This window comes from Onychomys torridus, unplaced genomic scaffold, assembly GCF_903995425.1.
Source record: "Onychomys torridus unplaced genomic scaffold, mOncTor1.1, whole genome shotgun sequence".
NCBI lineage: Eukaryota > Metazoa > Chordata > Mammalia > Rodentia > Cricetidae > Onychomys > Onychomys torridus.
The window spans coordinates 398,217-421,354 of NW_023411189.1; the positions used below are offsets into that span (position 1 = coordinate 398,217).

At 35.7% G+C, this 23,138-nt stretch overlaps 1 long non-coding RNA gene across 1 annotated transcript in view; it reads left to right on the forward strand.

The window, feature by feature from the left end:
* Window positions 1–485: 485 nt before the first annotated feature.
* LOC118575013 overlaps window positions 486–23,138 on the forward strand; it is a 60,010-nt gene continuing 37,357 nt past the window's right edge. The window contains exons 1-7 of the long non-coding RNA XR_004943836.1: window positions 486–813; window positions 8,473–8,552; window positions 9,795–9,909; window positions 10,444–10,553; window positions 15,471–15,635; window positions 15,836–16,037; window positions 22,706–22,844. This is a non-coding gene — a long non-coding RNA (uncharacterized LOC118575013). The remainder of the gene's footprint in view (window positions 814–8,472; window positions 8,553–9,794; window positions 9,910–10,443; window positions 10,554–15,470; window positions 15,636–15,835; window positions 16,038–22,705; window positions 22,845–23,138) is intronic.

A 23,138-nucleotide genomic window follows, 5' to 3' on the forward strand; every position in this document is an offset into this window, starting at 1 on the left:
TTCTTTGTGTGTATGTGTGTGTGCGCGCGACTGTGTGAGTGTGCGTGTGTGTGTGTGTGTGTGTGTGTGTCTGTGTGTGTCTGTGTGTCTGTGTCTCTGTGTGTGTGTGTTTGTGGTGTTTATTAAAATATTTTTTATTCATTTTACATACCACCCACAGATTCCCCTCTCATCCCTCCTCTCGCCTCAACTGAATGTACCGTACTCCATTCTTAATAGTAACTAGAGTTCCGGGTATATTACGTTTTGTTCCTGTCTTTGCCTTTCACTTTCCCTGCTCCTGTTGCAACCGACAGGGAGGGGGGAGTGAGAGATGAATCAGCAGCTCTTGTGGAGATCACCAAGGTTACAGCAGGCTTTCGCTTTCTATGCCTAGGTTTGAGATCTCTCTTCTGATTGGTTCCTAATCAATTGCCTATTTGAGTGCACATACTCCTCCAATCAGAGACAAATAGAGCTAATAAAAATGTCTTCACTTGGGGATTTTACCAGTCAGGCTCCTGGCTAGATTCCAGGTACCAGCTGGTACCTGATCTAGCCATAGCCTGACAGTAAACTGCCCCAGAGAAGGAAGACTGTTCCTGACACCTGCGAGAGACAGCCAAAGGAGACTTAGCATACGTGGGGGGCATGCTGGGATTCCTCCTACACCTTCTCTGAGTCACCTGCTCCTATTTACTGTGCAGGAAATGTGTTCCTGCTGTTTAAGCCTCTTCTCCTTTAAGGTTTGTCATCCCTGTCCTGGTACTAGAGTTCTGCATCATCGGCAGGGAGGATGATGCACTGTGGGAATCATTTCCTGACAAAGACAAGGTATGTGCTATTCTTTCCCTCCCCTGTGTAAAGCTGCTCTGGCAGAAACAGTTCTTACATGTCCCCCTGAGACTCTCAGATACTGTTTTACCTGTTTCCCATAGCCCTGTGAGGCAAAGAAGTATAACTTTGGCTATCTTCCTTGTTACCATCCTGCTGCCTTGAAGGGTTTCAGAAGTTCAATTTTCCAATCTGGGTTCTACAATAATGTTTAAATTGTCATTATGCTCAGGCAAACAGTAGCTAGTATAGTTTGTTCTCACTTTTCCATCTGACCATTTATTTCTATGACATCAGGCAAAGCATGGGGGTTTTGAAAAAACAATCAATGTGCTCTCTGTATTGTCAGACTTGTGTTCTGTACCCTCATGGAAAGCCGTTTACCAACCAGATTTCCTTGTCAATCTTGACAATGAATCACCACCAACTGAGAGGTATCCCTTCATTTATTTTTTTGTCCCCACCAATCACATCTGTGTGGTATGTCATGTGCGCTTACGCAGGTACGCTGCTTCCTCTGAGTTGTTCCTTGCAGTCACAAAGACATTTCCAATTGAATATGTCATACTTTATCTAGTGACCTTGTGTGTCCTGTATAATTTTAGCCTCTCCAAATTACCCTTCTCATGGAACATCTGAGAGGGGAAGAATTCAGGGTCTTACCTGATCGGCAGCTGAGATCCAGCAGAGACAATTCAACAGAGGAGAAGCAGCAATGCAAGCATTGCACATTTATGAATTTCAAAGGTAGACGTTTGGTTGCCTCACAGAATGATGCATTGATAGCAAATTCTGGTAAAGTTGAGCATAGGTTGCTGTAGAAGTGTATATTCATATGAATATGAGAGAAACAGGAACATAAAAGAGAAGGAAATTAAAAGGGGAACAAGGTCCTCACATCCTTTTTATTACTGTGGACAGCCTTACTCAAAGGCTTTTGTTTTCTAATAGCTTTTGACAAGGAGATCACTCTGTGTTTTTATCATGGACATATGCGGCTGGGCTCATTAGAGCAACTCAATAATTGGCTATGTCTTCAGCTATTAACTATAGAGGAGCACTGTTGAAAACAGGAGGAGCCAGGGAAGTACTGAAACAGCTGAACCAAAGGTCATTAGCAGAATTCAGGATTTGAAGCAATTTCATCCCTCGCTAATACTGAATAGTCTTGTTAATTATACTTTCTACATGATTCATTTTTTTGTCCTTCTCAGGAAATGACCTCAGCAAATATTGAATTGACTATCCTCCCACAAATAACCTTTCTTGGGGAATTGCATACATGATTGTAGATGATGTTTACTCAAGTTAATGCAACTGATTGACAATCATGGAGAAAGACTCACATGTGGCACTGTCTGCACTATAATCTTGAGGGACCTTTTTAAGTAAGCAAACAGATACCACCATGACTAACACGGTTGGAACCCCTAGTTAGTTTTCACCTCCAACACGAGTTTAGATAGCTGAAGGATTCTGTTTCCATGTAGCTGTTGGTCTGAACTTACATAACTAAAAGGAGATTTTTCCTGAATAATCCAGAAGGAGACATACGCCTGAGAATAGAGCCCAGGGAACAAATACTTATCCTGTCTTAGGTAGCAGCATGCAGATTCCCTCTATATAAAAGTTGGAATTGTCAGTGTGGATAATCGCTTCTCTATTCAATCCCTTCTTACCCCACACTCAGATCCTGACATATTAACTGTGAATAGCTAAGTGTAACCACCTATGTCTAGGTTGTCTGGCCAAAGAGAAACCTCCATATTTCTGTTTCTTCAGCCTGAAGGAGTCTGGAAGTTTTTGATGTCCTGAAAAATAAATGGGCTTTGAATACAACATGGTCAGGTCCTAGAATTCAATAGGATATAGCTTGACTGAGTTAGAAGAGCAGGTTCTATCTTGGTATAGAAAACCTTTGTTGTTGGGGATGGAAGTCCTGAGAGGATTAAATATTTGTTCAGAAGTAATAGGGCTAGTTGACACTAGTACTTTGCTTCCTTAGAAATCTCAGAAAGAGAGGCATGAACATGCTGCCTCAAATGTTATCACCATCGTGCTGATGCATAGTTGGTTACCTGTGCCTTGCTGTCCTGTGAGCTACATATAGGATTTGATGTAATTTCTGAGGTGGGGGTGTGTGTGAGTAAGAAGCAGAGTCTGATTGGCTGGCCTGCTTGGCAGATGGTAGCTGTGCCTTGCCGATGCCCCATCATTACATATGACTGACTCATCTCCACTGCAGGCTCTGTTATTTTTCCCCATTTTCTGTGCAAATAAATCTGATGGCATTGACAAAGACACTAAGTTCTACGGTTCCCCATGATGATGTCAGAAAAGGGAAGAAAATGGTAAGGAAAAATAACTGTAGGACCCAAGGATATAGCTCAGTGGTAGAATGCCTGAATGGGTATCTGCAACGCTGGATTCTCGCTGCAAAACTAGAACAGTCAATCAAGGAACATACATTTACTTTGTCTAAAGTATACTTACCAGTTTCCCCAGGCTTGTGACACTAACTTTAAGATGGCTAATATTTAGAAGCATAAGTGGATATGCAATAGCTCACAGCCAGGTTCTAGACAAGCTGCTGCCAGTAGCAACCAGAAGTAAAGAGGATTTGCCTATTTGTGGGAGGTTGGAAAAATTAAAACTTTGTAGTGTTTTTTTTTTCCTTAGCTTTTTGGGCTCTTTGCAGGCCAGTCACTCAGCTCCCAAATTAATTACACAGAGACTTATTCTTTCCTATGAATCCCTGGCCTCAGATTGGCTTGTTTCTTGCCAGCTTTCTTACATTATTCCATCTGTTTTTTTTTTGTTGTTGTTGTTGTTGTTTTGCCTCCAGGGTTTTTTTTACCTTTCTATATAGCTTTTTTATTTTTTATTCTATGTCGTGCTGTGTAGCTGGGTAAGCTGACAGCCTTTTGGATACAACTGGTGTAATTTTGGAATTCTGTGAGAAAGTGATTTTCCACTGGCATTTCTGACAAAGTGATTGTATTGGATAAAAGAAGAGAAATTTGAATTTTGGCTACTTTTTAAAATAAATATTTCAAGATGAACAAAAATATGAGAAGGATCAAATTTAAGAAATAGTAAAGATCACTGTTTGGCCCAATAAAACTCTCTGAAGATCAGTATTCTGACTTTTCCTAATGTTCAATTCTTTGTCCACCCCAGGAAATTAACTGAGTGATCCTGTAGTGATGATATCTAGTATAAGAGTATCTTGTGGTATCCCATTTAAATTTAAGAAATAATTACTTAATCTTAAAAAGTGCTTTGAGAATTATAACCTTAATTATGTATACCCATATTTTGACAGTGACATATCAATGGCTATATTCCCCACAGATTTATAATAGTAATGAAGACCCTAGGTTCTAGGGCCACAGATCTTCAATGATGGAAAGAACAGTGATCATAAGAGCAGACAGTATGTGTTGGGGTGTTACTTTGCATATTTGGAAGATATCACATCCGTGAAGAAATGCAGAAAAGATGCTAAGTTAATGGCTCAAAAGCCCAAACAGAGTTAAAAGAGCTCAGGATCTTACCAGGCCCTCACATTGATGTGGGATTTCCAAGGACAATTGTTATCAGAATTTGCTACCATGATTGGCAATATCCACAGGTGGGAACATAAGTCAAGTTTATGCACTAGTGCATTTTTTCTTTGGTTTTTCAAGACAGGGCTTCTCTGTGTAGTTTTGGTGTCTGTCCTGGATCTCACTCTGTAGACCAGGCTCACCTTGAACTCACAGAGACCTGCCTGGCTCTGCCTCCTGAGTGCTGGGATTAAAGGCACCACCACCGCCTGGCGTACCAGTGTATTCTTGATGCATGCAGTCTTTAAAGTTTCAAGTCATAACTGTACCTTAATCTGTATCATAAACTAATTCATAACTAGTTGCTTTTATTATACAGAATACATTAAAGTATTTGCTGAGGCTATTTATTCAGTGTCACTCACATTCAGATACTATATTTTTTCACACTTGGTCATATAGCATAGAAAAGGAAATGTTGGGAGCACATATTCACCCTTAATAAAATCATCAAAAAATTAATATTAACATGGCAACCTGGGTAAATCATTGCTTGTAACATATAAAAACAAATATTTCAACATCACATTTTTGACAATGAAGAAAGTTAATAAATTTTAATGTGTTCTACACAGGTCGAAAATCATTGCATATGAAGTAGCCAGAGGATTCTCCCCTGTAACAAGTATGTGAGGTGCTATAACAAGTATATGATACCATTAATCTATTCTTACTTTTATGGGTATGTTGTCATTCTGTATAACACAATATAACATCATATACTTCACATAGGATTGTGGGAATTTGGACTGGCATATATAGATTGTAACTAGAAATCAGAATCTGTTAGTGACAAATGGAAATAAGTCAGTCATACTTGCATAGGATTAAGAGAAAACATATGACATATACTTGTCTCAGTGTGATACATTTGGCAAAATACCCTATGCTATGTAGTGCCCAGATACTGAGAACATAGGGAATTGGGTTTGTTGCTACCTACTAAACTATCTGTGAGAAATCACAGAAGCTAATCCACAGAATTCAGAGAAATACATCATTAAAATAATATAAAGTGATACCACATCATAGGTCAAGATCCTCCCACTGTGCAGGGGCCTAAATGGACATGGGCACACACACACATACACACAGACACAGACACACACACACACACACACACACAATGCACAGATTAAAAAAATCTGAGAACATGATTGGCAACTATGGAATGATAAGACTACTTCCTGTTTCATTTTCATCATGGAACATCAAAACTCACTCCCTTTTCTTAGTAGTCAAGTAGAGAAGGACAGCACATTAAAAGGGCATATCAGAAATATTTCCTGATGTCCATGTTTATTGTATAGGGAATTTTGTAATCAATGTTCCTATAATTATAAAAATAGCCTTGGAATGATACCAAATTAGATGCAAAATCAAATCGGATCTGGGACTTCCTGGGAACATACATTCCCCTCTAGTGTTCATGTTCATGTAACTCATTGATGCCTTTCTACTTACTGGCTTCTTTCTTCCTTTTTTTTTTTTAATTTGAGTCATAGATTGTTTTAATGTGTGTTCTCTAAATATATTTTACTCTTTAATTTTTTCTGCATTAGTGATTCTGCAAGAATCACTACCTGGATCTCACCAGATGTTACAGAATGTTTGTAGATGTTTATTACACTCACGAGAGAATTATTTGTCTTGTTGGATGGCTTAATGTCTCCCTGATGTTCAGGATAGCATCTGCATATTTCCATTAAAAGAGCTGTAGTCCTTGTCTCACTGGTGTCCATTTTATTCGCACCAAGTTTTACTTATCAACAAGAACTTCAAGAGAACAGGGACAGTAGTCATTGATTGCCTGAAGCTCTTCATATAGGGGAGTGCCCTGAGAGATTTCTCCCATCTACATTGCCAACCTGTAATGTCATTGATAGGGTCTTGGTTAGGGCAAAAATAATGTAGAGATTTCCTGGGTATAGCTTCTCGGATGTCATATATAAGAGACATAATCTTACAACAGTTGTCCCTATTCCTCTGTCTCTTATACCCTTTCTGCTTCTCTTCCTCAGTGTTCCCTGAGCCCTAGATATAGTGGTTGTGGTATGGATTTATGGACTAGGGCTAGGCACTTCATAGTCTATTGTTCTCTGCATTTTGACCAGTTGTGGCTTTCTAAAATGGTTTCCATCTGCTACACAAAAAGACTTCTTTGATGAGAGGTGAGAAAGTTTCTCTCCTGGTTTTAAGGGAGTCTCTCATTCCCTTTACATACCTGTCATGCCGTGTCTGGTATGATATACTGTCTCTGTTTATGCTCTCCCATTTTAAGGCCTTATCATGTCAGTCATGGCTATAAGTCTTTCTCTTTTAATAAAGCTATGTTATGGATGGGTAATTTCATGTCAGTTGATTTCTTCATACTTAGCATTCTTCTTTTTAACATATAATATTGAAAACAAATCATGTACTTCTAAGACAATAAGGGGATGACCCCCTCCCCTAATTGGTTGTCTCAGACCAAGTGGTCAACCATAATGACATTCATACAAGCAACACTAAATGGATTCAGCAAGTTGTATTTATGTATTTTATTATTACACACTTATATATAATAATAGTAACTAAAGAAAAGAGGCTATGAATTTGAGAGGGAGTAGAAGTGGGGCAACATGGGAAGAATTGGAGGGAGGAGAGGAAGGAGGAAAATGATGTGAAGTTAGTACTCACATATGAAATTATCAAAAAGTAAATAAAAAAGAGAACAGGGACAAATGTCCTTTTCGACATCTGTGTTCAGTAGTACCATCTGTGGTGGACCAGTCCCCACATTTATTTACCCCAGGGACTCTTAAGGAGTGAGGGATAAGATATTTAGTTAGAAATAAAGAGGGGAAGGAAACAGAGAGAAAAAAAAAACAGGATAGACTCGAGTGGGCCAGAACTTTATTATAAAGGTCTATTTATAACAATGCCAAGGGGTGGAGCAAAAGACCTCCCCTTGCTAGTTAAGTCAGTGTACACCCTTACAAACACCTGATACCCAAACTCTTATGCTAGGAAACCTAGTGGGCTACAACAGACAGCTGATCATGTGTGAAGCAGAAGAGCATCTCAATAAAGAAGTAGGATCATCACTACTTTAGGCACTAGATTAGCCACATCACTTAGGAACATCAAAAGCATGTGAGAGTAAACATGACAGGGTGATGAAATAAATAGTTAATAGAAGGGGATGAATAAGAATACTGATATTTTGACTTGTTTATAAGCTTGTGGAGTGGAATGTTGTGGTATGGTGTGTGAGTACAGTTGCTTGTATAGGCAGGTGTGTGTGTACATGCAGGTCTGTGATGTGAGAGGGGGAATGTGGTATGTAAGGGGAGAGACAAAGATGGAAATAAAGGGAGAAAGGAAGGAAAGCTAATGAAAGTATGAAGGGATGGGAAGTCATGCTGGTTAGTTTTTGTCAATTAAATACAAACTAGCGTGAACTGGGTAAAAGGTTCTTTAGTTAATAAATTGCCTTCATCAGATAATCCTTTGGGCATGTCTATAAGGAATTTCTTGATTGTTACTTGATGTTGGAGGGTCATTCTAACGCAGATGGTGAAAGCTTTGGAGAGATGGTCATGCGTTTTACCAAAGAGCAAGATAAGGGGGTGGGGGAGATTACCATGCTCTCTGGTTTTGTCCCTGCCTCCAGATACATAGATACATGCATTGAGTTCCAAAGATGAATTTCCATGATGATGGACTATATATATGGTAAAAAAAAAACCAAAAAACCAAAAAAACAAAAAACAAAAAAACAATCGACACCTCTCAACTTGTCTTCCAGTATTTTAGCAGAACAACAGAAAAAAAAAAAAGTCCAGGAATGAGGAAAAGAAAAATATAGGGAGAGAATAAGTGTGCAAGTGTTGAGTAACAAAGCCTTTGCTGAGATTACTTGGGCCTTCCTTTTGGACAAATGAATTTAGAAGGTTCCAGGAAGTCACATTGTAACTAAGAAGATGCTGGTCTATATGTAGGTGTATGATAAAAGAAATGTGTGATAAAGAAATATCACCAATAAGTGTTCTATTTCATCTTTTCCTAGGAATCTAATCAAGAGGTAACAGTTGAATAAGCTGAATAGCTTCATGTACATCTTCAAGAAAATTGCAGGAAGCAGACCAGGTTGAATGTTCTGTTCTTCCTTTATATCTGTTAAGTCATATTTAAATGCATGCTCAGTCAACATAAACACAACAAGAATTCATCGTATCATTAACATAGTTATTGTGATAGTCTGCTAATTGTTTTAATGTACCAATCACCAGACAGGGATCAAATCAATTTTGTTACATTAATGAAAGACTATTTGAATGTTTTAATTTTCTAGAGAAAATTATAGCTGACCCTTCTTAGTTGTACATATAAAATTTGATGAATCCCTTCTATCAATATGTTGTTCTACTTTTCAAAATAGGATTCTTTGTGAACCTGTCCTGGAACTTAGTCTGAAGACCTCTTGTATCAAATTTTTAAAGAAAAGTCTTTTATTCTATTAATGGCACTATATTTTTAAATTGACAGGGATAATTTATTAGGTAGAACACATTCACAATGAAAATATGCTTAGATATTACAACACATACTTTCTTAAAAATTCTTCTGTCAGCCCTTACAAAGACATCATCCATATCACAGCTTGCAGAGGTACTTTCATAGCTTAGAAATGAAATTTCACATGGACTTTATGTGACCTTTTAAATATCTGTCCTGTCATTGCCAAAAAGACCTATCCAGAAAAATGCACGTAGTAGTAAAATAGTTTAAAAAAATAGTCCAGACTCAGTTGAAGAAGCTTTCCTTACCAGTGGTGAATGTATTTTAAAATTGAATTAAATCCCCTTTACATTAATTTTTTTTTGCTCACTAGTGCTCTTACTATGTTGCCCAGGAAAGTCTCCAACTCTTACACTCATGAGATTCTTCTGCTTAACGATCTAGTAAGCTGTGACCAAGGAACATAATTAAGAGTGACATATATTCCTTTATAGTAAATATTTGTTTTGTGAATAAATATTTGTTTAGAAATGCAACTGGTCATTTACTTTGATAATATGAGTTGCAGCAATAACAAATTCTCTTTATGTTTTCAACGGAATTTTGTGGGTTTCTTATGATTTTTATATTTACAAGTTGTCATTTTCTTGTAGGTATATTATAATGTGTTTATCAATGACCAAACGCCTACAGTGCATGTGTCTTCACCTAGTACAACTGAAAGTAGCTTAAAACAAATATTGAGTAGAAATATGCAGAAAATCCACACTTTTGTTTGTTTGTTTGTTTGTTTGTTTGTTTTAATCAGGAAGATTGAGCCTTTGGACATAAAACTATGCCTATGAATTTTTTTTTCTGATTGCATTTTAGTTGTAAAAACATAATTTCTCTACCTAGTTTGCTGAGTGTTTTCCTATGAAATGGCTGTGGATTTGTGAAGCATATGCTGTCTCTCCCTTTAACTCATGGCATGTAAGTTTTCCAGGTGTGTAGTGCAACATATTTTAATATTAACACAATGTGCCTTATGTGCCCATTTATTACTTGTTTTGTTTTTCTCCTCTTTAGTTGTGTTTGTTTCAGTAGTATATTTAGAAGACATTTTATTATGTATTCAATTATTAAATAATTATTTGAATTTTATGTATGTGAGTACTTGGCTTTCAAGAATATTTTTTAATACCTGCCATTTTGTACCACTTAATGGCCAGAAAGTGATGTAGGATCCACAGCCGTAAAGCTGCAGACCTTTGTTAAGTACTATCTAGGTAGTAGGAATCAAACTATTATACTTTGGAAGATCAGCCACTGTTCTTAACTGTTGATCCATCTATCCAAACCTCCTCAATATTTTTAATTCATATTTGTCTGAAATTTTTGTAAGTGTTACATAGTTTGATTGAAACCCTTTAATTTATGTTTTGTCCATTCTTTTTAAAAATATTATTATTATTATTATTATTATTATTATTATTATATTTATTATAATTCTAAAAATTTAAAAACCTCTGTTCAACAGGAAGTTAATCCACAATACCACCACATGACCTTGAATGGAGACAAGGGCAGATGAGTTTCAATGCAGATATCCTTCATGGATCTCAATCTGGATTCCTGAACAGAAAACAAGTGAGTGGTTCATGGAGGAGGAGTTTGAAATAATAAAGAGAGAAGTAGAAATTCTATAAATACAGTACTCATATATGAAATTACAATAAAATAAATGAAACATATCATATAGACTTCAGGATGCTAAGGACACAGAGTTCATTTTAAATTGTACAGTAACTTGATAATTCTGCCATCTTTGTTCTATTGGCATTTTTTTAACTAGGGGAGAAGTTTAATTTTAATAAATAAATAATCACCATATGATCCAGCTAGACCAATCCTATATGTATCCCCAAAAGAAAGGAAATCAGAATACATGGAAAAAAAAAAATGTACATGTTCATTGTAACAATATTCACTATAGCCAAACAATGGAATCGGAATAAGTACTCATCCTCAGATGAACAGGTCAGGAAAATAAGTTTTGGTGCCTGTCCTGGATCTCACTCTGTAGACCAGGCTACTCACAGAGATCTGCCTGGCTTTGCCTCCTGAGTGCTAAGATCAAAGGCATGAGCCACCTCCAGCCGGCTCTAGTAAGATGTTTTTTTACAAAGACAATCAATAAGCTGTAGATTATTAAACAAAACCTCAGTACCCGAGATTGACCAAGGAGATCTTTTTTAAATTTATTTTTATTTTTTTAAATTTTACTTATCAGCCATGGGTTCCCCTGTCCTTCCCCCTCCCACCCCCGACCCCACCTTCCCCCATGGCCCCCCCCATTCCCATCTCCTCCAGGGCCAAGACTCCCCTGGGGATTCATTTAAACCTGATGGATTCAGTCCAGGCAGGTCCAGTCCCCTCCTTCCAGGCATTTTAATTTATTTTACTAATATTCTTCTACACTTATCAATATAACCCATTTATTTCTGTAGTCTATCTCAGGATTATAGACAGTTGGAGTCTATAATGCATATTTCAAAAATGCTGACCTTGTATTTATTGCAATATATCTTTTTTTTTTTACAATGTGTTCTTATATGTAAGTTATCAAGATAGGGGAAATGAATTAGTTTATGATCTGCATACTGGGGAGCAGGACTAGTATTCAGACCACTTGAATCTGCATATAAATAAAAAGAACAAAAATTCAGTATGGTATTTGTTTATCTGTAATCCCAGTATGGGATAGCAAGTCTCTATATATCTTTGATATATGAATTTAATGAATATACTATCTCAAAAAATAAGTTGAAGATCAGATTAGGAAGATATGTGAGGAAGTTTGCCTCTTGCCTCTACATTCTTGTGCACACACTTCACATCCATAACACATGAACCAATAAATATACATCTACATTAAAACATATGATATATAAAGTCCCCCCATTTTGAGACAAGGACCGATTATATTGGCTGGAATGGACTGATGACTCCCATGTAGAGCAGGCAGGCTTCAGTCACAGAGTTACACCTGAGTCTGACCATTTGTCCTAGGATTAAAGACATGTACCATTAAGACTCTCTTAATTTTTTAGCACTAAACTTTATTCCATCCAAGTATTTTTTAACCATACAACATTTAGAGGGTATCTTGGCTGTAAATACTTTGAATACAGAAAACATGTCTCAAACTCTGAACCTTTATTCTTGATTTCTGGTTGTTAGGTCAATGTTGGCTATTTTGGCCTCCCTTATAAATTTTACATACTATGGACAATAGGATCAATATTAAAATATCAAAGCTTTGAAATGGTATGATCCTAATATTTAGTAGTTTTAGGGATTTTGGAATTCTTCACAATCGTGAGATTATAATCAATGAATCTGAAAATTTTAAATGTCTGTAACTGTTATCCACCTCTGCTAACAATTCAACTGTTATAAAGTCTCTAGTATAAACTTCTATTTTATCATTGTGGTGTTAGTACTAAAATAAATTTTCACAGTATAGAATTCCTAATGAATCTCTGCTATCTGAATGAAATTTATAAATGAAATTAAACTTATTTGCCATCTGAACAATGGAAAGATTTATATAGATGATCAATTCAAGAAAGGGATTTTCATAAGCAATTCAAATTCCAACTAAAGTAATACAACTATAGTACAAAACACAGATATGAGTAAGAAACATTTGAAAAAGTATATTCTTAGCATAAGGGAATATTATCTATAAATAGAAGAAAATTGAATTTTAAAATATAGAACATGAAAGTTTTGTAAAGAAGTCAGATATAGCTAATTGTATGTCATCTCAAACATTAAGCATTTATTTGGAATTTTATTATATTTATTCTTACACTATAAGAGAGTACTTCATAATTTATTGTGTTTTCACATAGAAAATATTACCTTTCTTCCATATGTCTTATTTTTGTTTTCTTGGAAGAATTTCATGATTTCCTTTACATAATTTCTCTTTAGATACTGTTCAGTTCAATTTTTGAAAATTTAGGTGCATATTTACTCTTGTGTTTGTAGTTTAAAATATACATAAGATAAGTTTATTCCTGTGTTGTTCTTTTAATATGTCATGTACTTCTGATACAGAGTCTCACTGTGTGAGACCCTACCAGGGTCTCAAACTCATCACTAAAGCCATGCTTCTCTCAGGACCATGTGAAGCTCCCAAGGGATTCAGGCCATCAGATTCTGATGAGGGTATTGCATAACCACCTTCTTTTCCATTTTCAACTTTCACTTACATTGCTTGATAAAATTCAGTTGAAAATTATATTTTCTCATTTACTACAAATTTGTTTAATTATCTTTATGTCAAACCATACACTTATAACTCATGGTGTTCTTTGCATAAATTTATGTCCTCACAAAACTTGTAAATTACATTCTTTACCTTAAGCATCACATATTTAAGATAGATAATGTTTAGTATTCATGTCCTCTAGTAACTTCCCTGAGGATACATTGTCCAATGAAAGTGCTGATAGAAGATATTATTGGATTATCTTTAAAATTACAGATATACTGATGCATTTTGTATCTTCATATCTGGTATTTTTAATTAAGTTTTTGAACTATCTTCTCTTTAACTAATATATTAGTTTTTATTCAAATCATGAAGGTCACTAGGGATTCTGAAAAACTTTTCTCTGTACTTTGAGATGATCATGTTGGTTTTATCATTTATTAATTTAGTACACTGCATGCACTGTTTATGAAAGTTAAAGTAATCCTTCATATTTAAGTCACATTTATCTGGTCCTTGAACAAAATAATCCTACATATTGTATTATTTAGTTTGTGTTACATTGTACATGTTTAAAATTGTTTTACATTTTATTCTTTCAATATTATGTGATTACATTCTGTCTTCTCCTTCATCTATTCCAGATTCTTCTCACTTCCCTATCAACTAAACTTCAAATTCTCTTAAATGTGAGCTATTTATCTCAATCTCTCTCCCACCTCCCTCTCTTTCCTTTTCTCTACCAACCCCCAGAAAAAAATAACAAAGCAAGAATCAAAACAGCCAAACAAAAAAACCAATATGGCCATATAGATATTGCTTTATTGGTATATGTGTGTATGTATGTATGTATGTATATGGATATATATGGTATATATGTTTATATGGTATATATGCATACATGTATGTGATATATATATATATATACATACATATATGTGATGTATATGCACACATATAAAACATACACATATATAATTACTGAAACAAGATTCAGAAATAACTAAGCTTTAAATACCCTTCCTTATACCTATAGAAAAATTCAGCTCTCATTCTCATTAAAAAAAACCTGTTTAGTTCGCCAGACAGAGCCCATTACAGAATTCCACAACTGTTCAAAATGCAAAGAACAATTGACAGTGACTTATTCCAAAGAAGTGTCACTGGATATATGTATATATCCACTCTACAAAATATCCTCAAGGTACAGGTGTTGTTTGTCATCACAAAACAGACTCCATCTATGTTTCATGGTTTATTTCTGTAGGTATACGGATGTATATTTAAAACTTAGGAATTAAACTGTTTCTGAAAATTGATAGAGAAAGTTTGTCTTCCAGAGTCCATGATGTCCACAGGCATGGGTACTTGGCTAGGTTTACAGCTTAAGAACAAATTCTCTACTTCGAATTATTTACCAGTGATATCACAAATATTCATGTGTGGCTTTGTGATATCAGCTCACTAATATGCTAATAAGAGTTCAGATATTGGAAATGATGACACTAGTGAAAGTTGATGGATGTTTATATTGAAATTTTGTAGCAATGTTATCATCAATATTACATGAATGTATGTAGTTGAAGAAATACAACCCTGCCAGATATAGGAGACTCTTTCTACTTGGCAAATTCCAGTCCGGGGAGATATACTTCCTCAAAGGAGGCAGAAATAGAAGACACTTGAATCAAAAGATTATATGATGGATATTCCAGTACAGTTGGACACACAGGCTACCAATACCTGGTGGTGCATGCAAAATTTTTCTCCCAGATCACACAAGTAAAAATCCTAGTATAGCAATTAGAAAGACTCATGAATCTTACCTTTATCTTTATAGCTATTGACAATTGATATGTTTACGGAGGCCACGTTTCATCAGGGATTCATTCCCTAGGAGGCTAACCATGTTCCAGTACTTATTTCCAAAACCCTGCACACATAGGTCCTTAAATGAACTCCCTTTGTAGTAAAGTGAAATAAAACACATCATAATCCTGTACCTCTTATCATAAGAAACTCTAAATTATAAATTATTGGATAGTAGGTTGTACATGAGTCAGAACTGTTGTGTGGAATATATATATATATATATATACACACACACACGTATGTATGTATATGTATGTATGTATATGTGTATGTATATGCATGTATATATGTGTATGTATATATATATATGTATATGCATGTACATGTATGTGTATGTATGTATGTATGTATGTATGTATGTATGTGTGTATGTATGTATATATGAGTCCTCTGTTTTTCTCTTATTCCAGTAAATGTGTGCACTTGGAAGTCAAGGTCTTAATCAAGACAGCCCAGACAGAAATGGAGGCCTTCCTCTAGAAGTCCATGATAGAGTCCAAAGCAGCCAGATACATGCTCAACTCCTATGTACCACTAGATGATTTTGCCTGTTGTCAGTTGCAGCAAAACTCATGGTATATTGCATTTTCCCCATCTTTCTCTTTTCACTTTCCCTATTTATAGTGCAGTGTAATGGGATGGGGTAAGTTCGAAGAAATAGCAGCTCTGATAGAGATAACCTGGTTTGTAGCTGGTTTTGATTTCCCTTGGTAGGATTTAGATCTTTCTCATGATTGGTCCTAAATCTGTTCTTTATTTCCATGTACATACTCAGCCAAACTGAGACATCAGGAAGCAATCTAAGTTCTTGTGAAGAACCTCAAAGAACCCAGACTGATGCTAGGACAGAAGATTACACTCTGCAAATTGACAGCGGGCCTCAGTTGCTGAGGACAACACCCTCACACCCTGCAGAACATGGAGCAGTCAAGCTAGTGCCTGCTTGGAGCCTTCACACCTGCATTCTAGTCTCTTTGGTATGGGAAGGTACTCTGCATGCTACTAAAAGAAAGACATGGAAACCAAACTAGCCACAAAATCTTTACACTGCAACATGTCCTCACTGCAAGATGTGCTGTGGCAATGGTCAGGCAGAACTTGTGGGAGTGGCCAAACAATGTTGGATTTAATTTGGGGGCAACTCTAGGAGTAGGAACCCTTGCCTGTCACTGCTTGGATTGTCAGGAACCAGACACTGGATAGCCTAGAGTCCTAGGCTAGAACTAAATATGACTTGTCTAAAAAATGAATTGGTTTCTAATGATGTTCTGCTATATTCATAGATGTGTGTCTTGTCCACTCATCATTAGAGAGGCTTCCTACAGCAGCATATGGGAATGGGTGCAAATACCCATGGCCAGACATTATTCAGAGAGAGAATCTAAATTGGAGGTCTCCATTGGCTCCTTGTCCTCTAAGCCTGGTGAATCCCATGAATACGGGGCAGGAACATTGCAGGATTCAGAGGGGTTGGAGGACAGCAGAGAACAAGGCCAACTGAATCAACTGAGCAGCATGCATATGGGCTCACAGAGATGTAAGTGACAAACATGGGGCCTGCATTGTCTGCACCAGGTCCTCTGCATATATTTTGTGACTGTTAGCTTGGTATTTTTGTGGGTCTCATCACTGTGGGAACATGTGCATCTTTGACTCTTTTGTATCTTCTTGTGACTCTTTGCCTCTTGTGGGATTGCCTTGTCCATCTTCAGTGTGAGGGCCTTTGCCTTGACTTAGTGCATTTTGTTTTGTCATATTTGGTTGTTGTCTCTTAGGGAACTGTTCTTTTCTGAAGGGAAACAAGTGAGAGTGTGTCCAGGAAAGAGGGGAGGTGGTGAGAAGTTGGGAAGAGTGTAGAGGGGGAATTGTGTTTGGGATGTATTGTATGAAAAAATAATCTATTTTCAATTAAAAAAAGATATTGTATTCCCATAAAGAATGTGAACATGCTCTAAACAAATTTCCTCTCACATCTCCAAGGACATGGCTTGTGACTTCTGCTTTCAAGCTGATGACAAACTTACTCAGATTCCTGTCAGAAAGTGAGGACTTCCCTGATTCTAGGAAAATGCTAAATCACCTGATAGGGAGTTCCAGTGTTCTGAATAGAGTATAGCCAGCTAGCTCTTAATGGCAGCATCCTGCCCTCTGCTGGATATGACTAAGAAAATGAGTCAATATTACCTTATAAAGAATTTATTAAATCAATTATGTTTTCTTAAAAATAAATACTTGCTTGAAGGATGATAGGGTTTCAATTAACTATATATATTCCTTACATGTTATCTTCATTTTCAGAGGATTTACAAGTATCTGAAACAAACATCTCTATGCCTCCAATACACCCTCCCTGCATAGTAAATGCTCTATACCACCATTTCTACAGAAATGTAAACAATTAAAATGGAAACCTCTAATAGTTTTAAAGTAATCACATAGTGTTTTGACATAGTAGGAGAAAATCCCAGGAGAGCCTGGGTTGATTAACTAATTCTCCAAGGTGCTAAAGCTCTCCCAGATTCAGCCTGTCTGGCATAAGAGTGCAGCTGCCTTAAAAGGCTTCTTGGGGCCACAGGAAATATATTAGAATATCTTTATGCACAAGGCAAGTGTAAAGTTTACACCTACCCACAATGCATTGTTCACACATTGTGCAAAGTGCTTCATGTGGGAAACATTATGTAATTATTGAAATCCTGAAATTCAGTTTGGATAAACAGAGGCTCAGATGCTATTATTAAAAACAAAACAAAACAAAACAAAACAAATTATTTCCTTGGGGTCACCCACTACTTCTGGCTCTGTTATAAAATTTCTCTCTCTTTTTCAACATAGGCTTGAGGGGAGGGATTTGATGAATATATAGTTTAGGATCTAGTACTCCATGTCTCTTATTTTCTATTCATATCCAATCTTAGTATCTCTTTGTTATTTCCTATCTAGTGTAAGAAGAAGCCTTTCTGATGAAAGTGATGCACACATCTGCACATATAGCAATGTTCCAGTAGACTCATTTTATTTCTATGTTCTCTTATCTGAATAAGTGCAGGAAGGTTTTGCATAGTCATGTGATCCATCAAGTCACAGGTTGTTGACTACTTTAGCAGTGTGAGGTATGGCTTCCATTTCATGGAGTTGATCATAATTCTAATTAAAAGTATTAATTACTCCCATAATATTTATGCCATCTTGGAAACAGCATATCTTCAAGACTGCTCACTATTTTGTGTTGTATTATGTAGCTCATATATTGAAGATTTCTTTTTTCTTCCAGTTATATGCAGCATTCATTCCTATCTTATTAAATGTAGTCAGTAGCAATGAAACTTCTAATTGGTCAGAAGGTTAATTTGGGCTCTTTGATGACCCAAGTGAATTGTATCTTCAGCAACAGGGTCTTACCATTAGGTTGTTGATATTTAACCATAGATTAGAAAGTGGTGTGTTATACCTGAGTAGGGGACTATAGCATACCTGTGGCCAACAACTCAACAAAATAACTCATTACTGGCACCAGAGTTATCCCTGATATGACTTCATGGCATGTGATATGTAACTGGTAGAAATGACAATCTCTCTCCAAATATAGGATGATTCCATTTCAGTTTCTTTCATATGTGTTAGTGTGTGCAAGCTTATTGTGATTTAGTTGATAGTTTCATACATGAGTACTATATTTACATTATTTCCACAATTTTTCCCATCACTTTCTCATAATGTCTGATCTATTTCTCTTACATACAGAAAATATGTATATCTTTTTCATGCTGTGTACATTATGTGGCTAATATATGAAAAAATGTTTAGTGCTGACTTCTTGCTTTTGAATAGCCTATGGGGGCACCAATGATACAGTGAAAAGTTCAGATGTAGCTTTGACCACTAAGCCACTAATACCCTAATAAGGGCCAACATTTCACAAATTATGACACTTGAAAAAGTTGGTAAAGCCATGGTTTTACTTTGAGGTTTTATAGTAGTGTTAGCTACAAGGTTTACATAAACACATAATAATGGTTTGGAGTGAAAAGAATAAAAATATGAATGACATAGGGAATTCTCTCTAAGACCTTAATACAGTAAGAAATTCTTAAATGGAACTTAATGGAAAATAGAGAAACAAAGATGAGGATTTTGACTGAATTTTATGATGAAACATACAGGAGAGTCCTCTGTGTTGCTTTTGTTAGATTTTATGTGTGAGGATCAAAGAAGAACAGCATGGATACCTGCCCATTTCTAAGGTTTCAGTCAAGTATTCATTAAACAAAAGGTTGAAACTGGAAAAACATAGAGGACAGGATCAGAGATAGGCAGAAGAAGAATAGATGATTACATAAAGTGAACCCTAGTGTAGTCCTTGAATACATTATTGTTTTCTGTTTTAATTTTAAGGTTACAATATGCAGAGATAGATAGATGACTCCATCTATAACATGCTTGCTTGGTAAAATGAGCCCCTCAGATTTAGTTCTGGAATTCTCATATTTAAAAACAGGTATATTTGTATTAGTATGCAACCCCAGGCCATGAGGGAGAGAGGTGGTAGCAGTAAGATCTCTGAATTTTAGTGGCCAACTAGGCTAGACTTTTGGTAATTCCCAGTTCTGGAAGAGATACTGTCTCCATCAGCCAGTAGTAATATACATCCATATTAAACCAGCATCGGAAGCACAGTTGCACTCATGAATTCCCAAAAGCTTACATGCAAAATCCCAATATGGCTAAAGAGAAGACTCAAGAATTCCAACCCTTATCAGATGGCTGTTAACATTTAATGAGCTAATGGAAGGAAAAGGTTCATATATTCTTTGGGTGACTTCCACTAAGTGCTCCCTGTGTTCAATGAATGGCCCCATATTCATACACACACAGATGCCTTGAATGAATTCAGTTGTTAATAAAGAGAAAGTATATGAACTTCAGATGGAATAGTTATAGTGGTGATTGAATAGGAATAATAGCATAGGGAATGGACAGCATTTTTTCAAACACAAAATATTCCTACATTAATAATGAAGAAAATATTTTATGACTATAAATTCACCCAAGAAACAAAAATGAAGGCAACCGGAATGTAGACATGTGAGCAACACCACATATGACTCACACAAAAATGCAGACTTATTGAGAATATACACATATTTTAAGCATTAGTTTTCTAAATAAATACAACTTAAATTATTTATTTATCATTATGACATGAAGATACTGTATGCAGATTGGGTATATTTGGAGCAGGGCTTGAAATTAACTTTTTTCACTATCCAAGCATTATTTTGGTTTTCAGATGATAATATGATTACATTTTACCCTTTTCCTCTCTACATACTTCCCTGTATATAAATCCATGAGGACTTTCAAATCCGTGGACTTTTTCATTAATTGTTATTACATGCTTTGTATAAGTATATAGATAAAGACTTAATATATTCCGCTATATCTGTAGAAGATACTTTAGTCATAGTAGTTACTTCAGTTTTAATGCCCTTTTTAACACTTTGGTCAACAATATCGATAACAATAATGTACAAGTAAAATTGCTGTTCTTTGGTATGGTTGTTTTTGTATAAATATTATTTTAGATTTTTTAAGACAAAAATTGACATATATATATAAAGAAAGAAAAAAAAAAGCACTTTCTACAGAAGTTAGGGATAAGTCAGGGAACCTTAGGAAATCTTAAGTGCAAACTTATAATAACATACCAGAAGTTTATGGACTTGTAGCTGTATTTTCATTATAAACAGTTCAGTCTGTTCATTTTTACTAAGGAATCTGTGATTGCTCTGGTGCTTATCCTCACTCACAGACTTCCATTTAAGACTGATGATGATGTTAACAGTTAAATTCCACATGACACTGAACATTCATAAACAAGTGCATCAAGCAAGATGCAGGGACCTTTTCCAGAAGTCCACAATTCCTGCAATGTATAGAGGGTATTCCAATATAGACTTGGTCACATTTTGGGTCTGGTAAATAACAATATACCTGTCCATTATCCCCCAAAGTAATTTTATCGAGCATGCACTACAGCTAATAACATCAGAAACAATTCTGTGTATACTCCATAACATCAATGTGGTTGCAATACTAGCCCTTGGTATTTTTATGGTTATTGTAAAGTTTGCCTTGGTTAGGAGTGAAGTGACCAGTGTAAAGTATTGCTATTTCTGAGCTTGTGTCCATGTAAGCCCTGAGTTCATTAGTTTTATGTTACATTTTCTCCCAGCATACCTTAATTCTTCAAAAAGCTAGCATCATATCTCACAATTATCTGGTTTGTACACTCCCTAATTTAACTCTAAATCCTGTGCTACATTTCACACAACGTGAGAATGCAACATATAATATTTCCAGTGGTATATTAAGTAGAATGGTATGTCTACCTTAGTATGTCTGCTAGATTATATTTGAGTAAAACTGAAATATTGTACATTTTTGTTTTTTTGCATATTTCTTTAGATACTTTGGAGAAATTTCTATACATTGAATATACTTGTTTAATTAAGTCATACCCCTGAAAACTTTAAAGTGGTATTTTACAGGTTCTGGACAGTAGATGATCATAAATAGTGTAATTTGAAAGTTTGTTACTCCATTGATTATCTTTCTACAACCTATATTTTCTCAATTTGTTTCTGTTGTTGCTGATGCTTTTCCTCTTTGTGTTAGTATGTGGTGGCTGAAATTTGATGGGTAGGATTTTATTGTTGTTTAGACATGGTTGAGAATGAGGGGGAGTTCAATAATCCAGGGAAAACATGTTTTTCTGATGGAGTACATCAATTTTGCCTGAAACCTCAATGCATTTATTTCACACATATGCATTAAGAAGGCAGTTTATTGTATACAGCTGAAGGGGGCAGGTTTAGTTAATCAAGGAAGGAAGGCTCTGTAGGCGAACATTTTTCAGGCAGCTGTTATCCTGGGAGGAGGAGCTATGGTTGTCCATTTCTATATATACCATTAACACTCAGACTCTCACCATTGTAATTCATATTGAGCTTCACCTGATGAAGTCCTTTTGAATCCCCTAAGTGTGAGGATTCTTTGGGTTTGTTGACATGGTCTTACATGACAAACAAAACACATTAACTCAGATCTTTACTGTGACTCCACAAATGATTTTTTAAAACTTTAAATGATTTTATGTATTGTGATTGTTTTATGAGATATGAGTCACTGTATTAGTACACATTTATAATTGTGTACATTGTGCAGTTGTGAACACACTTGTAAACAGGGGTCTTCAGATTATGTCAGTGTCAGGCTGTCTTTTTATATTGCTCTCCACATTAATTTTGTGAAATTGAATTGCTCTCTGACATTAAGTTAATTATGTTGTGTAGAAAAGCAGTGCAATAACCACTGAAGGAATTTTTAAGTCTCCCCAAATGCTAGAATACAATCTTTCACTACCTTATGTTTGACTTTTTATTCTCCATATCACCTTTATGTTTTACTTCCATTTCATTCACATGCCTATGGAAACATACGTTACTTTCTGTATTCAATCTTTGACTATTTTAAGTATTAAAATCATATATATGATATAATTATGATGTATAACATATATTATTAAATATATGTTTACTAAAATATTTGAATTAATTCTTAAAATACTTCATTTATTAACCAGTGAATTGATCCTGACTGGACGTGCATCAAACCTGATGAACAACAAAATGAACGTGAAAGATGACCCTGTCCTGTTGATGGTTAAATTCAGTCCTCAACCTTACCCATGATCCACATCTGCCTTGAAAAACAGAAAGACTGTGAGTAAATGCTTTGACCATGAAGTCACAGAGAGAATTTGTTTTGCACAGTCAAGAGGTAGTACAGATGGCAGTACTACTCAGTAGGTATCATGTTTAACAACCAAGCTATAGGAAATAATGGCACTAAAGAAAAGTAGTTAAAAGTAGAAGTAGCTGACATTGTATTTCTACAACTCACTTTGGAAGACTGGCCACAGCACTCAAATTTTCAAAGATAAATGAACAAACAAACAAACAAATGAAAACTCTCTATATTATTTAGGGTTTCTAAAGGAACAAAATTGATAAAAA